This window comes from Myodes glareolus, chromosome 1, assembly GCF_982192425.1.
Source record: "Myodes glareolus chromosome 1, mMyoGla1.1, whole genome shotgun sequence".
Lineage (NCBI taxonomy): Eukaryota > Metazoa > Chordata > Mammalia > Rodentia > Cricetidae > Myodes > Myodes glareolus.
The window spans coordinates 105,141,642-105,158,360 of NC_142026.1; the positions used below are offsets into that span (position 1 = coordinate 105,141,642).

Genomic DNA, 16,719 nt, shown 5'->3' on the forward strand with positions numbered 1-16,719 from the left:
ATTCTGGACACCCACTGCTAATCTTTTAGTTCGAGTCTTCTCTCCAAAGGGAAAAGTAGGGTTTTCTTCATCTTTGGCTGTTTTTTCTTTTTTCTCCTTTTTTTTTGAACTTATTTTTTGGTTTCTTCCTCCTCCTCTTCTTTTCTCCTTTATGAATCCTTTGGTTAACTTTTAAGAAAGCTAAGAAGGAGGCAAAGTCTTTTCTACCTTCACTGTGTATGTAGGCTTTCTTAGGTACGGTTCTTTGGATGGAAACCATTTTCCCTGAGGATTTTAAAGATGTCACCATACTCTCATTTTTGCCCTTTTGAAAGCCCGCGTCTATTTTCAGTGCTAATCCTGCATGTGGGTTTTCCTCCTTTCCCTTTGGGAGCTTCCAGGATCTCTTTATTTTCAGAGTTTTGAAATTTATTCCCAATATGTTTTTTACTATATTCGAAACTTAATGGAATTTTTCAACCCATAACACAAGGTTGTCTGTGATTATTGTGGGTGTGTGTTTTTCTTATGTTAGTCACGTGATACTATATCCCCTTCATTTTACCTGCCTTTCTTGCTAAAGCTCTCATTGATTAGACGTCTTCCTCACTGAGAAGAATTGCTCAAGCTGGCCCTAAATCTCTCATTTAGCTTTATGGTTTGTGTGTCTTCTGCCTCCTATGTAAAATTTAAAAATTCAGTTATCATCTTTTTAAATTTCAAGCGCCCTGCTGCGTTCTTGGAATTCTCGACATTAAAACACTAGCATTATTTCTTTCCTTGTTTCACTGGATGCAATAACACCTTTGGTCCTCTGGAGGTATTCATTAGTTTTTTTAAAGGTTGTTGGTAGACACTTGGTGTACACTTCAGTTTATCTGTTACTGAAGAACCTATCTCCCATGACCACCCCCTTTTGGTGATACCTGTGTCGAAAGATGCAAGGATGGTGAGTCCTCAGTCATCTTAGGCCAACGTGGTCTGAGTCTTACTGAAGAGCTGTTCTAGAGACAGAGATGGAAACAGAGGTTGTTATGGATTTAGACTGGTATTTAGCTTCATTCTTGATCTGCTCATTTTTGCTTTCGTCTCTTCTAAAGATGTATCCGAGTAAATACTTTGTATGCTCAAGTCAATGTCAGGGTCTGTATCTTGGGGAATCAAAACTGTGGTTTTTTTTCTATATATAGTATATCTGCTTCTTCGAAACTTTGTTTGTTTATTTTAGAATTCAACTTCTGTTCAAGGCTTTCTCACTCACCTTGTTTGAAAATAACGTTTACTGAGAATGCATTTTGTTGATGTTTTGATTTGTTTTTAATCCCGAGGTGGAAAAGCAGAGGAAACCGGTTGTTTCTTTGGCAGATCTTTCCCCATGGCTCAGACCATTCTCCTTGGGTGGGAAGAACAAGCCTCATTAGCAGCTTTCTGTGATGTCGTTGGGGGAAAGGGCTAAGCAGTCTGCTGGCACCGTAAACATTTTAATGTGCGTTAAGTGTGGAACAGCACCCTCAGTTTCATTTCCACCTGGAAAAATCTGTTCAGCTCTGTTGCAAATAATTTCTGAAATTCTCTTTACTATTATTTCAATAGGACAAAGCTTCAGAAATTGTGTGTTACATCCCTATATAGGGTCCTGAGACAAGATATGAGGCTCATATAAATTTTTGGTAACATTAAAAGATTTCTGAACACACAACAACCAAAACTTAGCTCAAAGCCAAGCACACAATGACTCTGAGGTACCTCTGATAGCACTGCCTGGGTTGTGTCACGTGACTTCACTACAGCCTGGGTTCAGAGTACACTATAACCACTTTGCACTGCATACACTACCATGCCACGTGCCCCAACACATACGTTCTTAAGCAATTTTGCTCATGTTAAAGGTATATGTTTTGAACCATAGTACTTTTAGTGCGCCAGCTTTTCTCTTCTTATGGAAACCCAATTGTTTAATTATGGAAAGCAAAAATGTAATGTTCTCCTACTACCGTCTCTCAGCATGTCTATCATATATAAGGATCTTTCCGTCATATTGTATTAGACTGCTGGTTTTAAAAATTGTTTTAAGTTGTTGACTTGAATTCAAAAAAAGCAATTATGTAGATTTTGAGATAAGATTGGGACAGAATTTACAACAGTTTCTGAAATGATCTTGGTAAGCATACCTCTGCCTTTTTGTACTATATATTTATTCAAAGAAGTTTTCTTAACTCTCTTAATGATCATAAAATAAGTATTGAAAAACTCTGGAAAATATGTCTTGCAGTATCAAATATTCAGCAGAGATTTACTTCTTTATATAAGAATAAATAAGTAAATCCACCCAAACATCACAGATTCACAGGTTTTCTTTAATCTTTTGTAAATGGTAAAATTATTTGTATTCCAAATAATTGTTTTAAAATAAAGGTATTTGTCTTCATAAGTGTCTGACTTGTATACCTATTTAATATATCTATATATGTTTGTTCTTGTATACTTTTTATATCATCCACATGGGTAAAAATCAACCAGGTGAAAAGGACTATGAGTAAAAATAATTTTAAAAGCTCAGTATTAGGATGGAGGTGAGGGTAAGCTAGGGCGTGTGGTTCTGTGAAATGACCAGGTGGGTAACCTGGGTGTGGTTCTGTGAACTGAGCAGAAGCATCTTATTTGTCCTCCTGCAGATTTTCTTGTCTGCAAGATGTCCTCTTGTTTCATCAGCTTCCTCCCCCTCTGAACTGCCCTTGAAGTCATGGTTCCTTTTACAGCTCCACAATAAAGATTGTTGTTTCCTGTGCAGTCTGTCATCCCACTGTGAATTACTGGAACAATCTTTTCTCACTAAGTGAGATATACAATATTTTAAGTTTTGTAATTTTACTGAAGTGGCTTGCCTGCTGTGTTCCCAGCCTCTTTTCTCTTTGATTATGTATATCCAAAGCTTTTAAAATTTTATTATTGTTATTTAAATGGAATTTGAAAGAGAAACACACCCAGGCTTTGCTTGAACACATTTGAAGGCACCAATGTCATGTCAGCAGCAGGTGACAATGTTCAATTGGTCCTCTTTTTAGGAACACCTTTCATTGACTCCTAACACCTTATATTTGCCTAATTTCTTCCTGTTTAACTGGCTTTTCATCTTACCGTGTGATCTTTAAATTTTCTTTTCTTCCCAATTCAATTATTTGTAATAAAAGATCAAAATATGACAGTCAAGCAACAGAGTAGATGTGCTTAGATAAAAGATTGGTAGACTAAATGCCAGACTTTATCCATTGCAAAGGGTAATGAGTTATAAGATAGTTTATGAAAGAAACAAACCTCTCAAAGCCACTCAAAACTCAAGCAATTAACAACTGAATAAGTTTTCTCATGAACTATGGAAAACACAGTCAAATTTAAGTATAACTTGATTTCTTTTAATGATTGAGGAAGAAAACTGTTTTACAAGAGAGATAATGGAATTAATTGCTTTATTGATCACTGATCTAGGAAGTTATATTTTGCAAATACTTTATTTGATGCTCTTGGATGATCTTCCCAGACTACTTACACATTCCAGGAAAATGTGGGGACCTAAGTTTAATCCCCAGATCCACATCTGAGAAAAAGCTGGACTAGGGGCATTTGTTTACAATGCTGGGGAGACAGAGACAGATGGATATATGGAGCTCCTTGACCAGCCAGATCCTCTTATCAGTGAGCTCCAGGACAGTGGGAGACCCTGTGCCAAAAGAAAAAAGGTGGTCAAGTCCTGAGAAATGACATCAGAGACTGATCCTTGGCCTCTGCATTCAAGCACATGAACACACACACATGCACACACGCACGTGCACACACACACACACACACACACACACACACACAGACATACACGCGTATGTGTTATAGCACTCACACCAGAATTTAGCTCAGAGGGGTAAATATGCACAATGAACCAATAACTTTTTCTTAATGTCTAAGCCATAGCAGTATATATTTATTTAATTGGTTAATATAGAAATCCTGGTAAGTCTGGGTCAGAACTGTAATTTATGGAAGTGAGGCTGATACATATATTTTCATCACAACTGCAAAATTACCAAGTGCCTATTTTTATTCAACATTCACATATTAATGCAACGAGAGGAGCCTGAGCCAGCTCTGATGCTCCGGTCTTTGGCCACACTGCTTCAGAGTTTATGAGTTCTGGGACTTGCTTGTTTTAATCTGACTGCAACAGTTCTGTCCCATTGTCTTTTCACGTAATAGGAACATGACTTGCATGACAAAGCCCAACTAATTACAGAACTTAATTTAATAGTGTAAAATGCAGAGGGTATTCCCTGAACAGTAAAATCTTTTGTTTAGAAATTTTCAAACAAATTATATTTTACTTTATGTTTTATTATTTACGTAATAAGTATTTACAAGAATACAACTTTTTCAACATTTGAGCTCCTTATTGTTCCATAAATAGGACACACATTTGGAAGGACAAGGTTTTTCTTTCTCCTTTAAGGAATATTTTAGTGATTACCTCTGGCTGTAAACACATAGCGCATTTACTGCTTGATGTTAGAATCTTGTTGTGGGTTGTTTGTCCAGTCCTTTCTTTAAGGTTAGTTACAGAAATGACATTAATGAAAATAGGAGGGAGAGACTGGCTAGGCAGTTTAGGACAAAAAGACCCCAAAGAAAAATGGCGACTTTCTGCTTTTGGCTTAATGCTAAAAGTGTCCAATGGGCCTGAAGTCAGCCTCATCTTTGCAGAAGGCCAGAGATGCCAGAAGTGTTTGAACTGAAAATGTCTCTGGTTCCTCATGGCTCGAGGGTGGAGATGCCAGAAGGGAGTCTGGTTTTTCCTTATCTCAGTTCCCCTAAGGCAGTAAAGTGCCCCTTTCCAGGAAATTATCCGGACCACAGGCCTGAAAATGCAACACACCACCAGACCTGGACCGGGAACTGGACTGACCAGCTCATCTCCCCTTTCTTTTCTTTAGAAAAGCAATCTTATTAACCATAAGGTAGTGATACTCAATGGTCCCCCACTTCTAGTTATCCCCGTCTAATACATAGCCTCTCTGTCTTCTCTCCTTTTCTTAAGTTGTCTATAAAAATGTTCTTCTTTCAAAAGAGCGCCTTGAACTATCAAGACAACAGCCAGAAAGCCACTGGCTTGGGTGGCTTTGGGGATCATGGAGTTTCTGGAAATCTACCCTCCCAAGCTAAATGCCAGAGCTGAGAAAGGATCTACTGTTTTCAAAGACACCCTGAGGTTCCTGCATAAATCTCACCTGTAGCTATTGCTTTTATTTAGGATTCAATGTCTAGGTGAAATTCCCCTATTGCTTAGTAGAAGTGTCTGCCTGGAAAAATCTATCTCCCCTCATGTAGCCACGAACCATAATATTTGGAAGTACACATGACAATGAACGATTAGCCCTATCCCTTTCTCTATTTGTAATTCCCTTAAAGATAGCCTCACTAGTATTGTTCGCCCAGCTCCCATTAGGCTACTTCCAGGGATGGCGACGTGTCCAATTTAGGCATCTTAGTTTCCTTAAGCCGCTGTTTCCACCGCAGTGTAAATTCCTGCTTGCCAAGGAGTTTAATGGTTGGATGGGGAGTGAGAAGCATTTACTTTAGAAGGTCAGGGATGTAAGTTGCCTGAGTGAACGCTGACCTACTAGAGAAGAGTACCATTGTTCAGGTGAGGTGGGGAGAGTGTCAGTCATGCTGGTTCTGGGGTGGGAAGAAGGTGTTTCCCAAGACTGGGGAGGATGTTAGGCCTGACCTGTTTCTCAGAACTGAGACAGTTGGAACAGCTTCCTGAGCCAGAGTTCTCATTACCTTTTCTTTATTTCTTTTATGGATCTTTTTATTGTAATAACTTTTTTGGTCAACACTCAGGGATAAGGAATATGATCTGCTAAAATCATAGCAAATTCTGTCTCTGGACAGCCATCCACTTCAACAGAGGACTTGGGGTAAGAGGAGAAGTTGAAAAGCAAGCAGAGTTAGACAGATCTCACCCTCAGGGAATTTTCTGGTAGCTTTTTCTATTGGGATAAATACTCTTCCCACTACTCAGAATCCAGCCCAGGACTGATGTGCTTTGTGTAATGATGTTTAATTGGTGAAGCCCTCAACGGTTTTGTTGTTGTTGCTTTGTTTTTAGCATTTTCTTTTTGTCATCTTTGTTTGTGGGGTCTGTGGCTTCCTAAGCCCGCCCTGTATTTTCCAACCTCCTTCTTTGATCACCCTGGGTGACAAAAGAGAATACTTTCCCTTGGATGTAGAATCATTGCCTTCATCCTTGGTGAAGGTAGGAAGATGGCTTTGAAAATTCCCTCTTATTGGAATCAGGTTTTGGACTCCATCCGTATTGGGGTGTTCTGAGCTGAAGACAGCTTTGCTAAAGAAAAGAATAGACTCTGTCTTTGACCCTCAGGTCTCCTTATTCATTTTGCAGTTTCTACCGCATCACTGAGTATCTTGTTGGCTGCACCCTTTGCGATTGTGTTTACGTTTTTCTATGATTAAAAAGCCAGTGTCTGGGCTGGGGATGTAACTTAATGGTAGAGTGCTGCCTAGCCTATTTGAGGTCCTGGGTTCAATCCTCAGCAAGCAAATTGATAATTACAACAACAACAACAACAAAGAAAACAGAACCATTTCAACTGAGGCTGTTGTACCCCATGTATAAAGAGCTTCACCTGTCTCCTACAGGGTAGTACTCCAGGAAACCGGACTAGCAAGAGAATTCACACACCCTTTCCCCCTAGCTTCCACACTTTCACACCCACATAGTGCAGGCATCTTGGACTGATTGATGACATTTCCTAATATAGCAGGGGTAAGATGACTTATTTTGAAAATAGAATTAAAACTTTCCCTTTTTAGGAGCAAGGGCCGCTCTGGCAACACTGTCAAGCCTAAGCACATTAGTTCTTGTGGTCAAAACATTAGCAGGGTGCTTTGTTAACAAAATGTTCAGGTCATGATAAGGCCAAGAAAAACTGGAGAACTTTTTATGAGCCAAGGCTTTCCAAAAAGTTCTCTGAGTGCAAGGGACCAAGGGTAAAACTTTCTCCTATAAACAGAGTCTGCAGATGAGCTAGGGCGGAACTCTCCGGAGTGAGCAGAGGTGTTTGGGGTATTGTACTGACCAAAATATTCCACCCCATTAAAAAGCAGGAAACAACTGGTCAAGTCATAAAGTGCCTGGCTCTGTGAAGACTTGGAGTGAAGGGTCTAAGATTGAATCACTAATTAGCCTTGTTAGGCTGCTTTCGAGGGCGGGGAGCCCTTTAAGGCGATCCTAGGAAGTGCTAAGTGCTTGTGGACTTTATTGCTGTCCTCGTAACAATGGGACCAGGCAGGGGACAAAAAAAGGGGGTGCTGTTGTCTGTAGAGTACCTGCTCCAGGAATTCATTTTTAGGAAACTTTTCCTGACAGTAAACCCTGCTTATTTTATGACGATGCCACCTCCTCAGCGAGAAGGCAAGGTTAGTAGGAGTGCTTCAAGGTGCTTGGTCCTTTTATGGCACGAGGGACACTGGGAAGAAAGCAAGATGCCACCCAGAGTCTTGGATGGAGTTGCTTATCACAGTTCCCAGCTTGGACTATGTGCTGCTTGACCACATGATAAAGACCCCAGGATCCTGTTTTGGTATCTGTCAAATGACAGAATTTGATGAGAAGCTATTTTGATATTGAAAATCATCAATTATACGATATGTTTATTGGTGTCCTATAATCTAGTGTTTGGCTTTATGGTTACCCTTGAGACAAGCCTAGCAGAAAACCATATCAGTGCTTTATGGATGCATGCTGTGCTACCCAGGGGTCACATGTTCTGAAGGACAGCTCACACATTGTGGAAACCAGGGCAACGATCCAGGCCTTTTTAATTTTGGGTTCATTCTACACCTCTCAAATTTGAAGGCAAAGAGGGAATGCCATGTTTTGTTTCCAACTCTGCATTTCTTAGTAGATTCTGCTGACTGACTGGCTAAATATTAGTTTTAAAAAGGACCATAGGCAACAGTGCTCTTACCTTCAAATCCAGAGAACAATAATGACAACAGTTGGAATTTCCAGTAGTTGGAGTTTTATATGGCGTCGAGACGAATACTTGTATGGCACTAATTATTTGTTTAAGAAGGTTAATTTAAAAATTAATTTTAAAGATGAGGAACTGGGAATTCAGATTGGCAAGTCATGCCATCAAAGACAGGAGGTGGGGTGTGGGTAGAGGCTCCATGCCACAGAAGGGAAGATTTCTCAGTCTGACATTTTTCTTCCGTCTATTTAGTTTAAGCCTTGGTCTTTCCTCTCCCTGTGTTTTACTCTTGATCTTCCCTTCAGGGTTCAGCTTAGGGCCTAAGCCTTAGACCCTTTGGGATCCCTGAGATGATGGACAGCAGCTGAATATTATTGCAGGTCCAGTTAATGCCACAGAAAGGTTCTTTGGGTCCCTGAGTAGGGGACCCTGTGTCTGGTTTTATGGTAGCGTTGCTGTGAAGCGTGTCCCTAAGAAGAGGGGCTGGGAAGTCACTTGGCAGAAATAGAATCAAAGCCTGCCTCCCAAAGGCTTCATCTGTCCGAAAACACGAGGCAAGGATAACAGCCTGCTTGGCATCAAGCTGAAAGGAATGACAAACATTTCAGGGACAACTGACATTTGAGAGCTGGGTCCATCACCCTGTGCTCCTGAGGCGTTTGCCCAAGGGACTGTCCTTTGACACCACTGCAAGGGCTGATGTTCTGGGAGATCAAGGTTTGATTTCCACTGCCAGCCTGATTGAACGGGAACTTAGAGTCTGAAGGGACTTCAAGAACAATTAAAATGATAAATTGTAACATAATTGAAATTACAAATTGGGGTACATATTTTCTAAAGACAATTTTACAACCCTTTCAGAGAAAAGCACTAAGAAAGCTAAGCCAGTATTCACTGTCAGTGCTTCGGGCACACTGCGCTCAGATGAACTTGCCTGGGAGTCTATGCCCTGAGGTTTTTCTGGCTTCAAATTAAAGTCTATCTACTTATATCAATTGTTTAACTTTCATGTTCATTGTCTGCTAATTTCACTCAATTTAGTTTATGAAATTATTTAGCTTTAAAAATTTTGTGAGCTGTAAGTACAATAGTTTTACACCTGGTTAATATGTGCACACATTCCGGCAGCATCAGATAAAAGTCATATTCACTTTATGGGGGTTGGAGACCATTTCATTCTTCATGCATCATTAAAGACCGGAGAATATTCAAACTCAAAAGAACAATTCGAATATAGTTATTAAAGGTCAGCAGTAAGAGAAAATACACCAGGGGAATAGGAGGGTGTTTTCATGAAGTCCTCTAGAAATAAGTTGCTTTATTTCTCTATTCAAAGCGACCTTTAAATACCTTAGCCCTATGTTGAAACACTAATTTGGTCATGATGATTTATTTGCTAGTGAAGAGAGCAGTCAATGTGACCTGTTTAGGTCAGCTTTTACAGGCAGAAAGTTTATCTTTCTCCTACAGTCTTCCTCAAGAGACAAACAGGAGCCTCTGGGCTCTTCGAGTTCATTTTATGGACCCTCCACCCATTCTCGGATGTAAGGAGGAATGTGGTGAGGGGGCCCACCTCCCTCTGCATGTCCTAGAGCCAGGCTCCTCCATGAGTTTTTCTAATTTAAAAACTTGCCTTGGTCATCATTTCCATCTCATATTCTTTCATTAATTTCCATCTCATATTCTTTTATTCTATTGTTTTCTGTCTTCTTTGGTATAATTAACTGATTATTAATTAAGTAGTAGAAAAAGTCACAAAGTTAGATCATAGCTTCAGAAATTAATGTTTTTCTACCTGTCATGTGCATTTTACATACTTTAGAAAGAAATATTTTAATTCTAAGTATTTCAATTATAAGGGTTTTGACCTTTCTTTGAGCTCACAAAGGATTTTGATAACTTGTCAAATAACACAATGCAGTTTTAATAGGTCAGGGAAAAGGCCTCTGTGTCCATTTTGGTTGGAATGATAAAGTCATAGGGAGCTTAGGCACAGAATAATTGTAATCCATTTCATTTCATTTCATTGAAATAAATCATTTTTCCCTTTAGTTAAGCTATGGAGAGGCATGGTACCCATTCATCTATAGGTAAAACTTCAAAATCATTTGATTAAATAGGTTAATTGAATTTCTGAAAATGTATGACTCAAAAAGTGGGGAATCGAATTAAAAGTTATAACTAGATAGTGAATTTTGAACAAAAAAGGAGTATAATGTTTTTGGGGTGACAGTAAAACGGAATTTTACAGTGATAAATTCCAATGGAAAGTTACTTGGAAAAAAACTGCTTCACTTATTCTGAGTTAGAAATCTCACATCTCACTCACATTGGTTGCAAGATTCTCACTGTCTCTGTAAGAATTTTGCTCAATATTATCCAGAGATATCGTAATTTTTAATCACTTGTGCCGTGGTATTTATTCTTGCACAGTTCCAAATTCTCGATTAAGGTCTTCGATTCTGATTGTTCCTTATGACCTTTTGTTTCCGTGTCAGAAGAGCACACAAAGTACTGGGTGAATGATAATGAACTTGGAGTTTGAGTCTTAAGACTAAAAATAGAAATAACCATTTATCCACTTATCGTAAAGGTCACTTACCTATTCTTTATCAAAATTTTCTCTGAAAATAAGGATTGAAATGTTCTTAACCTGACAAAAACATGCGTAAGAAACTGAGAAATATTCTTTGTGATTGCACTAAAAAATTCAAACACCTAAGAATGAGGCAAATTAGAAATGTGCAAGTTGCACTTTTTTTTAACAAAACATTGGTATTTTTACAAAAAATTATAAACAATTGATAAGAAAAACCAAAGTAACACATGTGTATTGGTAGATTCAGCATTGCCAAGAGGCAGCAGCTGGGTGTTATGCCTGTAATCTAAGTACTTGAGACACGGAGAGAGGAGAATTTCAGTGAGGCAGAGTGCGTGTTGGTCTATGTAATGAGTTCTTGGCAGCCTTAACTATATAGTAAGTTTATCTCTATATTCAAATGAATGTCAGTCATATACCTAGTGAATTTATTTTTGTGTATATGTGGCATTAGAAACTGAACACAAGGCCTTGCACATGTTAGAAAAGTGTTCTACTCAGGAAATACATATCCTTCATCCAACCACAAACTATAAATTAATTAATTAATTAATTAAATGTGCATTAATGTTTTGCCTGCATGTATGTCTGTGTGAGGATGGTAGATCTTGGAGTTATAGACAGTTGTAAACTGCCATGTGGGTGCTGGGAATTGAACCTGGGTCCTCTGGAAGAGCAGTCAATGTTTTAACCACTGAGCTGTCTGTCCAAACCTAGCAATAAACTTTTAATGTAACCCTAATCCTGACACTCTTTTGAAGAAATTAACAAACTCTGAAATTTAAGTTAAAATACAAAGAATTCAACACAGCCAAATCAATCTTGAAAATGAGTCAAGTGTGAAGCTGTTCAGTGCCTTATTTTAGGTTATAAATATCCAAACCAAATTAAGAAGATCAATAAAATCCAATAGACCCCAGAAATCATCAAACATATACAACCATATTTTTTATTAACGTATCCACGCAGTGGATATTTATTGGAGAACTCGAATCTTTGATATAAGTAAAATTATCATAATTTTTACTTAATTGCAAATAGACATCAATTTGAAACACATCATAGTCTTGAATTTAACAAACTGAACTAACTATGAAAAGGGTTGAAGAAGACAAAAAGAGACTGCTTTGCGGGGAGCACAGCAACAAAAAGCATGGATTATGGAAATAAAATATCGCAAGATAAATTGTTTTAGCAGAAAGAACTCATGTGCCAAGACGTCTCGCGCAAGGACTGACAAACGCATTGTGGATTTGGAGGAACAATTCTGAGCACACCTGACTGAGAAAGGGCTCATCAGATACACACACAGATTTCCCCCCGATGGAAGAGTACAAATAAGAAATAGACAAGAGAGGTAAGTGAACAATCCACAAAAGAATATTAAAGAATTAATGAGTAGGAATTTGGCGTCACTGGTAATCAGGAAAATGTAAATTGAAATCACAATGAGTTATCACTTTATATCCACTAGGGTGGCTAGAATAAAATAGCCCAACAATCTCCAAATGTGGTGCGGATATAAAGGAACCGGGGTCCTTCCAGTCCTCTTCTGAAATGAGCTAAAGCTTGTCTCTGTGCTCAGTTCCATTAAACGTGATTTAATTCTTGGGATAAAATTACTTCAGAAATTTTTATTCATTTATAAATTTACCTAACAATTATGTATTTAGAATTCATAATGGAAGAAACAAAGTTCATGCCTTGAAGGAGCATGAAGACAGATTTATAAATTGAAGCCCTGCTAAGTCTGCCACATTTTCTTGAAGCTTGGACACATATATTAATCTATAACTAATTTCAAAATCACCCTGACAGTTGATTGAATTTCCTACCAGGAAGTTTTCATTAAATCAAGAGCAGCACACTAACTGAATCTAGCTATTATGTCCAAGACGGCTTGCTTTTCTGTCTGGAGGAAGTTAATAATGAAATATGAATGAACTAAAAGAAGGTGGAGGGAGGGGGATCAGCAGCAAGGGACAGGAGGTTGGATAAAGCAGTGGGAGAGAGGTTGTCTAGGAATCGAGGGCAATCTTGTATGAATGCATGTACATCTTAGTGAAACCCATTACTCTGTGTGTTACCTTTAAAAAGGTGAAAACAGGCAGGCTGACCTCTGTGAGTTCGAGGCCAGCCTGGTCTACAAGACCTAGTTCCAGGACAGGCTCCAAAAGCTACAGAGGATTGTTCACTTACCTCTTTTGTTTATTTCTTATTTGTACTCTTCCATCGGTGGGAAATCTGTGTGTGTATCTGATGAGCCCTTTCTCAGCGATGTGTGCTCAGAATCATTCCTCCAAACCTATAATGCGTTTGTCGGTTCTTCTAGTCCTTGCCCGAGATGTCTTGGCACACAAGTTCTTTCTGCTAAAAACCCTGTCTCGAAAAAACAAAATAAACAAATAAATATAAATAAATAAATAAAATAAAGGTGAAAATAGAAAGCAATAACAGAAAAACAGTCATGAATTCTTAGAAGTTGTAGATCTTTATATTTTACGTGTATGTTGTGGGATTAGTAATTTTTTGGTTCATTTCACACAAAAACATAAAACAGCCTTTGAGTGTCCAAAGCTTGAAAAGGTGTCTTGGTTGATGGTGGACGTTGGTGCAGGTCTCTCGTTTACTACGTGGGTAAGTTTAGGCAAGCGCTCTCCTTCGGAGGACCTCGGTTCCTTTGTAGCAATGATGCCATCAGCATTATTGAAATTTACTGAGATTTTAGTGTCTAGGATGGTGCTTCATAGATTTCAGGTGTTCATTAAATTGAAACTCTTATTAATTAAAAATTCTCTTTGATTGGTATCAAAGTGTTAGCCAATATCAACTGAGCAGAAGGCCTACAAGACTGAGCAAGTTTGTAGATGGCTTACCGACAGACAGCCTATCAGAGGGCATTTCAGCCACTGAGATATGGAGGGTGAATCCCAGTGAGAAGCTTTCACCATTTGACTAAGGTTCAAGACTGATTGGTTACAGACAATTAAGAAGCAGTGACTTGGCTAAGTTTGACCAGAATACCAACCTTGTTCTCTAAATTTTCTTTTTTCTAAAAGAATATTTAATAGTTTAGGGTTAAGTGAGGTTAGCAATTTCAAAAGTAATCACAGTCACAGGTGTGTCTCTGGGAAATGGTCTTAATAGGAACTACTATGACCAGCTTTTGTATTTGAATGCAAAAGAGCTCAAACTCTATTCGTTGATCTTTTATGAATTTTTAAACTATGCAAACAATGATTTATTTTTTCTAATCTTCTTTATCTTTACACTGATAGGCCATATATTCCTGAACAACATTTACTTAGAACTGCTTGCTTTGTTCCATTGTGCAAACACCAGATATACTTACCCAAATCCTGGTAATGATGGTACACCTGCATGATAGAACTATAGAAAAGTACTGTCTCATGGTGTCTTTCGCTGACTGTGATGCTATGTGATACACAGATGTGCGTTTCTATTTCTCTCTGTATCTATATCCTGAGGAGTGAAACAAAGAGACTAATTGCTTTGGAGATGGCAACTGCTTTTAACTGGAAACAGGCCTGTTAAGAGGGATTTCCGTTGAGGTGAGAGATTCAATATTGTGGACAGAAAGAGAGTGAAGAAGAAATGTGGATGTCACCTAAGAAATGATGAGGGGAAGGTTCCCCTCATCAACAAGAGCCTGGGACATTTGTGTGAATTGCTTATGGCCTCTATTCCCTCACTCACTGAACAATCACTGTGCAAAATACTTTGAGAGACAATGAGCCCACAAAGATATCAAAGACTAGGTCTTTTCTTTGAAAGAGCTGGTCACAGACTGGAGAGACCAATATTCATACAATACACAGATGGACAGTGTTGTAGTGGAAAAATCAGAACCCTTAGAACACTTCAGTAAACTTGGGTGGAAAAGGGAAGCACATTATGTCTAAAGGAGGTGAGAATCCCTTAGTGCAGAAAGGACAGACCATTTCAGAGAGAAAGAACAGTAGGGCAAAGTAATAAAACATGTAGAACGGCAAGCTTGGCAAGTGGCATCTATCTGTACTCATAAAAGGCCTGGTCATGCAGCTGGCTTAATTTCTGTTGGGAGCCACCTGGAGGCACAGGTGGTCCTGCAGTTTGGAGGTAGCCATGTGGGGCTGAGCACCCCTGCCTGCACCCTTGCCTGCACATGCTCAGACCAGCAGAATGGCATTAACCAATCAGGACAGCGTTCAAGCCGCTCCACCGTTTAAAAGCAGATGCCTCGGGACCCTACTTCCTCTCTCTAAGCTTTCTCTCGTCCCTGCTCTATCGTCCCTTCCCCCAATTTTCCTCAAGGGAATGCTCCAAATAAAGATGTGACCAGAGAAGGAATTCTCGTTTTTGGTGGGGTTCATTCCTGCTGGACAGGATGGCGCCCCGCAACTGGTGCTCGAAACCCCGGACGCTGAGGGACCCTGACAACTACGCCGGGGGACCCTGAGAAAGCCCGGGAGAAAAAGCCAAGATCAGACACCAGCACAGAGAGCCTTGAATTTCAGAACTCTGAGAACATGGAGCGGTGAGTGACGTCGGTTGAAATCCCCAGAAAGGGGAGGAAAAGAAATGTAAAAAGGAATTTCAAAGGATAGGCCTAAAATAGAAAAGAAAATACAAAAAAAAAAATCAAAGTTAAGGTATCTGAAAGAAGGTACAGAAAGCAACGGGGAAGAAAAATCCCTTAAGTTCAGTGCAGGTGGAGCTGAGAAAAAGCGAGGTTTACGGTTGGGAGATCCGCGGCTTCCTCCGTGCATACTCGCTGATAGAGACTGGAGGCAACAGTCTCGTAGGGAGGCAAACTTGATCACTGCCTTCCCTGTTCTTAAAGAGCCACAGAGCTTTTGGAGGTGATTTTCGCCTAATTTTTTGTTAAGAGAGCTCAGTCTCTGGCTCTCACGTACAAAAAACTTTAATTTTTTGACTGAGAAAGACAAGCTGCTTGATCGTGCTGAGAGTGCTGGCGGCAGCCGGCCCGCCTTTGAGCGGTAATGCCTGATTAGAAACACGGAAGTGGGCCAGGCACGGTGGTGCACACCTGTGATCCCAGCTACTCAGGAGGGAGACGCAACCAGTTGCTGGCGGGGAGTTTGCTGGAGGCCTACGAACAGCCAGGTCCGACGGGCGGGCTAAAGTCCGTGTGACATCAGAGGCTATATGTCCCGGCCTTCTGGCGGGGCTATGGTTTTTGGAGGACTTTTTCAGCACCTGAGCGGACTCGCCTGACTGAGGCGGAAGCTGCGTGGTGAGCAGCGGCGCCATAGAAAGCAGAGAGGAGCTGAATCGGCTCTGCAGAAAAACTGTGTTTCCATAGCATCATGGGCGGGCGGAGATGAGTTCCCAGAGAACGGGGCTCTGCGCGCGGGCGGACCGGGCAGGAGAAGCCCCTCCACGGGTGGGCGGATGCCCCCCCTCGCCGGAGCTTGGAAAAGGCTCACAGCCGGCGGTGCGAGTTCATTGCCTGAGGTGAAACGGCGAGCCCGCGCACGGCCCGGGGCGGAGCCATGCCTTTGGGCCATGCGGAGCGCGCCATTATGGGCTTCAGAGGCGGAGCTGTGGCAGCCTCCGCTGTCCGCTGCTGCCGCCGCCCTCAGCCAAGGTCGCCAAGAATTTAGTCAGATAAAAACATTTGTCGCCAAAAAATTCAGTCAGATAAAAACATTTATCCCCCCAAACATCGCCCCTTTGTCAGCAGGAAGTAGCCAGATGATCGACGTCCATTCTCCCTCAAAGAACTGGTCCTAATTATCATAATAAAGGCGCGTCAACCTGGTTACCATTACCTATTGCCCTTGGCAACGGGTGAAATAAACAATGTTACCTAGAGGTTTTTCCATCTGAATAGGGGAGCTGGAGAGATGGCTCAGAGGTTAAGAGCACTGACTGCTCTTCCAAAGGTTATGAGTTCAATTCCCAGTGACAACTGCTTTGGTTTTTAAACAATAGAGGGGGACTACACTACCAGTGACAGCTTCCCCCAGAGAAAGGATTTCTCTTGCATTCTTTTTACACTTAATTTTTAATTCAAAATTTTGCTGGTACAGGCAAACAAGATTTGCTTTTTGAAGCAGAGACCTGCAGATCTCT

The 16,719-nt window shown here is 40.3% G+C and overlaps 1 pseudogene; it reads left to right on the top strand.

The window, feature by feature from the left end:
• Positions 1-15,917: 15,917 nt before the first annotated feature.
• LOC148123545 (Nuclear RNase P) lies at positions 15,918-16,105 on the top strand (annotated as a pseudogene).
• The last annotated feature ends 614 nt before the right edge of the window (positions 16,106-16,719 follow it).